We start from the raw sequence: 6,000 nt of genomic DNA on the forward strand, positions 1-6,000 counted from the left end.
GGTTTTTTAACTCATACCTATTGTTCCACTAATTATTGTATTTTGTAATTTGAATCTTGTTATTTTGAGTGGGAGTTAGATTTTTAGTCTTCCTGTAACTGTAGTGTTACAGTGTTATGACAACTCTTCACTTGTATTAAATTATTACCTCTAGTCGTATAACTTAAATACTAGCTAAACCTGACTACATTACACTACAGCTCAATCTGATATTGATCGCTCTGATATTAATTTATATGGCAGCAATAACCATATTATTGAACTCAAGAACTAAAGATTAAAAAATAATCAAAACATATAATAAAAATAAATGAATAACATTTTAAAATAAAATATATACATAATAATCGTTGTAATAAATAAATAAAAATAAACAAAAACTTTATATAACCCATCTACTGCACGTATCTTATATTAAGTAAAATTATAGGGTATTAAGCTAAATTGTGTGTATATAGTAGAAGAAAAAATACCTGTAGTAGATAGATGAAATAAGGTTTTTGTTTATTTTTAATTAATTATGATTATTATGTGCATATTTTATATAAATGTTTTTTTAATGTTAATGTTATGTTTTTTTTTTGTGTTGAAAATCTAAGTTTAATTCGGTTCAATTTTTTTGTTAAAAATATTTATAAAATTTAGTATTTAGGTGTCGCGTCATTAAAACAGCCAAGTCTCTGAAAATAATAAAAAAATTGTAAGTTCTTATTAAGGGCATATTCTTGTAGAATTAAGACTTAAGTATATGAAAACAAAATGATTTTCTTTTCAATTTTCAAATTTGTATGTAATACAGGAGCGTATTGGCCTATATATTACTTTTAAATGGTTCTTTTTATTAGAAACTTTATTAATAACTAACACTCAATCTGCGGATTGTATCTCGAGAAAATAATGTATGTTTTGAAGGTTTCCATACGAAGTGAAGCGCTGATCAGAGAAGTCACGACTGATATATCAGAACAATTAGCAATCAGAAGATGAAAAGTCTGGAGATTGCGGTGAGTGGGTTAATGTTAATAGAGTATGTTTTTACCGGTTTTGCAATACATGGTCGAGCGTTGCCATGGTGAAGAATGGTGTCGATAGTGATCCGCATTGATGATTCAGTCGAGTAGTGCCTTCAAACTATTGTCTTCAGATTTTTTCCTGCCGAGTACGCTCTTTGTTTTGGTGTGGAAATAGCCACCTTTAAATGTTCGGAACCAGTTTCACATGTTGAATTCGATTGAATAAAATTGCAGTAAACTTAACACACCATTCGACCTTCAACTACGTGTTTGTTCGAATTGAAGTAAAAAGTAAAACTTCCCTCAAATGCGATTTATTAGGTACAAATTCAGACGCATGGAAAATATATTTCATACACGCGACAAAATGACATAAACTGAAAGGTGAAGCCTGTAAGTAAAGCAATTAATTTATCAATTGATCAGTTGAGAGTAAATTTTCATCAATCGAAGTAATCTTTTAAGGGGAAATAGGTGTAGGCCGGCATATTACGGGTCATATTTATAATTTTTTAAACAATTTAAGATTAAATTTATTTGATTTTTATTTTCAGAATATATAAAAGTTTTTAAACAGATTTTCAAAAGTTTTCTTAATCACACAATGGATGTTGCAATGGATATTGGCTGCCGCGCGTTGTGAGTCTTCATCCAGGTCTTGTACATTCCGGAGGACATAATATTTATCTGAAACAAACTTTAAAAAGAATATTTTTTTAAAGTTTCTTCTATGTAAACTAATATGTAAAAAAAATTTAAAATTTCAAGTACGATAATAAATCAAAAATTTTTAAAAAGATTTTATACATTCCGGAGGTACTAATAATTATGTGAAAAAAACTTTAAAAAGAATATCTTTCTTAAAGTGTCTTCTATGTAAACTAATATGTGAAAAAAAGTAAAATAATGAAGTACTATTTTTTCGTACGTCGATTTTGTCGGATTATGCGTCGATCGTTAACTTCTTGAGCATAATTAAAGTTTCTGCTAGTAACGGTAATATTGAGCTCATTCAGAAAGGTTAAAATACTGGAAGTTCCTGAAATATGTGTAGACCTCAACGCTCTTTAAACGAGAATGCAAATATTTTGGAGCCAATCGCCAAACTGTTGAAATGAAGTTTTCATTTGCATTTTGAGTATGACCTAAATATTTATCGAGTAAATCATATGTCGATAAATCTTCATTTTCACTTTCTTCTTTTTTTTGTACTTTTCTTTCTCTTCTTTCTTTTCTTCTTCTTCTTTCACTTTTTCTTCCTCTTCTACAAATTCACCATAATTGTTTGACTGTGGATCTGTGCATACCGATTTCCGTGACATGATCTTTTAGGAGGTATTGTACTAGGATATGAACCACCATGGTCGTTCAAACACGAGGATATTTTTTTGTATTAACCAAACGCTCGCTACGAAAGTTAAGTTATAACTGATTTTACAAAGTAAATATCTTTGCTGGGTTACTAGTACTTCTGTACAATGTACATTTATATCCCAAATCTCTATTGTTTAAAGCATCAAAGAATCCTTCCAATATCACCCCGTACTACGGCACGCGCTCCACCCGTTAGACCGAAGAACTCTCATCGTGCAAGAATTTTAGTTGCAACTATTAAATGGTTTGGAATTTTATTATAAAATATTCAGAATATATTTACGAGTAGTTGTAGCCTATCTTGCCTCTTAATTATTTTATTCAATAAAAAGTTAAGACAGGTTCAATATTATTAAAAGGAAGCCATTATAGCGCATACCCTATAGATGCTGTGGTATTTTTTAATTATTTCGACACATCGTTATCGATGAACAGTACAAAACGTTTCTTTTACGAACATGCGAACCGGGGTAACACTTTCGTAACAGGATAAAAACACTGATCAAAAAACTACCTGAAAACGACACGCTTAACTTTTGCGTGTCCCTGGAGGGAACGCACCGCGCCACTAAAACAAAACCGAACCAATTAGCGTAAAGAAAAAATCGCGGCGGACCTGGCCACGCAAGCAAACAAATGAACGGCGAGACTTGACAGACAGCCGTCACTCTTTCAGTCCATTACCTGGGCCGGAAGTAGTCTTTATGAGCGGGTGTTCGTGCTAACCTGCGTTTCCGGCAGAGACGTCGGCGGACTCTACGCATACAGTGGCGTCGTATACGCTTCGAGTGTGATTCGTCACATGCTTTAATTTATTTATTTCTTAATTTTTCATATATATCATGGAAAAATATACAGTCCTCCTTCTCCTCTTTGGAAGTGGGTCACGGAGGGGACTATCAACATTTTTAATTATTTTTTTTTGCAAAATATATTACATTCATGCTAATTTGACATATTCAATTATCGGTTTCAGGTTGATCAATCACTTTCAATCTTTTAAAAATTATTTCTCTCAATTGTTATCTTGCAATCTACTGCATTAAAACTAATGGGAATATTTTGAAGCTAATAGTCGTGCTGTGGTTGCGATACTTACGAGTTCGAATCCTGCTGGGACATGGTCGGTAATTTATGTTTGTTATTGTTTAACGTTCGTGATTGTTCTTAGGCAAGAGCGTAAACTCCGACCAGGAAAATTCTCCCAGTCAGCCAGTAACCAGGCTGGGTAAGGCCGGATGTCTTCTGGGTTAATTTCTAAGTTGGTTGATAGACCCATTAGTCGAAAGGTTTAATGGCCCAGAACCGTGGTTGGAGTCTACTTTAAGCCGTAATTTTATAACACTGGATTTTTTACACTTCCTCCTGGTCATCCTATAGTATTGTGGCGACCGCCACGACCCTTTAGGCCACCACCAATTCACCATCAACAACTATAAAGGTTGGCAACGCCGGTGGATTGGTACCATGCAGTTCTGGAGTATAAAAGGCCATCACGACGACGTCTCGCTTTTTTTCTTATCACCGTCCCCCTGTAACAGTACCACTTCCACAGCGCTACCGTACTTCCTTCACCTTAACCTAATATCCTGTCCATTCTCCCATCGACCACATGTATCAATCGCAAGTTGAAATAAACAACTTTGATTCAACCAGTGTTTTTAGTTCCCGTGCAAATTCCTTCCAAAAATAGTAGTGAGTGTTCTGACAAATAATCGCAGCGGCAGTCACACATTTCGACCGATTGACCGACCCGACGAACATTCCTACAATTGGTGACCCCGACGTGATCAAAGTGCCTAACAGGTAAATCAACTCAACTTAAGCCACTCGACAGGTGCTTGACACGTGCATGGAAGGATAGCACGAGGAACGGAACTCATCAACACCACGTGGTCGACGACATCCCACGAGACTAGCCTGATGGACGAAAACCACAGAAGCCCATCATGTATACCAGCAACACATGAGCACCCTCGCATCACGAAACGGGACACGTAACACATTTACAGGTACCCTCAAACAAAGCTAAACGCCTCAAGACGAACGACGTCCTGCTACAGCTCCGATGGCGGCTGATCCCGTAAAACTCCTCGCTCAGGTTGGGATCCCCATCTCATCAGCAGTCCCCGGGCGTTTGTTTGCGTGATTGCGGGTGCATTCCGGAACTTGCACCACATATAGGTACGTTCCACGGCTGTTCCACTAGGAGGGGAGTTATGTGGCGACCGCCACGACCCTTTAGGCCACCACCAATTCACCATCAACAACTATAAAGGTTGGCAACGCCGGTGGATTGGTACCATGCAGTTCTGGAGTATAAAAGGCCATCACGACGACGTCTCGCTTTTTTTCTTATCACCGTCCCCCTGTAACAGTACCACTTCCACAGCGCTACCGTACTTCCTTCACCTTAACCTAATATCCTGTCCATTCTCCCATCGACCACATGTATCAATCGCAAGTTGAAATAAACAACTTTGATTCAACCAGTGTTTTTAGTTCCCGTGCAAATTCCTTCCAAAAATAGTAGTGAGTGTTCTGACAAATAATCGCAGCGGCAGTCACACATTTCGACCGATTGACCGACCCGACGAACATTCCTACAGTATGATACTGAATCAAACTTACTGAACTACTGAACAAACATGATACTGCACAAAAATCTCAGAAATTTGAAACGGCAACTTATAAAAATAATTTGATGTTCGGTCATTGACAAGGTGATGTCGTCTATAATTGATTGTATCCATTGTTTTTCAACATGATAGTGGATACGAAAACTAGTGTTCAATATGATCCTACAAATATCTTGATCAATTTGAGATTCACCCATAGAGATGTTTAGGCATCTTCGCGGTTTAGTTCGCATTGCAGAGGCATATGTCTTATAATCACCGAAGTAATAACTGTTGGATTTAGCAAAAATTAAAACATTAAAGCCTCAACGTTTTATTCTTTGAGGGCCCTCTAATTTTTCCAAATTTTCAAAGAAATTTTCTGGTTAATTTCAACTTGTTTGTTCAAAAAATTATCAACAATTAATACGAAAATATGGGTGTAATGTATAGGTTATAAGTAAAACATTATAATTTAGCAACACTAATTCGTATATTACTATGGAACAAATGGACATTTATGTTAATTAATATAAAAATAGAACATACTCAATCTTTTGAGAAGAGAAGCGGGCTTATCACAGCTAAAACTTCAGAAAACGATGAGCCACTTTAATTAATAATGAACCCTCAACCACTAAAGTTAAATACACCTGATGTCGCACATTTTGTTGGTCTACTGGCCAGTTATCAGCAATAATATAAGTATATCTTAATAGATGTGAAAATTGAGGTAAAAGAATAAAAAAATTCTTCATTTATTATTTATTCAAGAAAATTAAATGGTCAAACGGAGTGTGAGAAATATCTTTATATTGATGTAATAATATGTATATATATATATATATATATATATATATATATATATATATTTATATATTATATATATATATATATATATATATATATATATATATTTATATATATATATATATTTATATATTATATATATATATATATATATATATATATATATATATATATTTATATATTAT

This window comes from Rhynchophorus ferrugineus, unplaced genomic scaffold (assembly GCF_030347505.1).
Source record: "Rhynchophorus ferrugineus isolate W39M unplaced genomic scaffold, kcgeb_rfMv2 rfM1, whole genome shotgun sequence".
Classification (NCBI taxonomy): Eukaryota; Metazoa; Arthropoda; class Insecta; order Coleoptera; family Curculionidae; genus Rhynchophorus; species Rhynchophorus ferrugineus.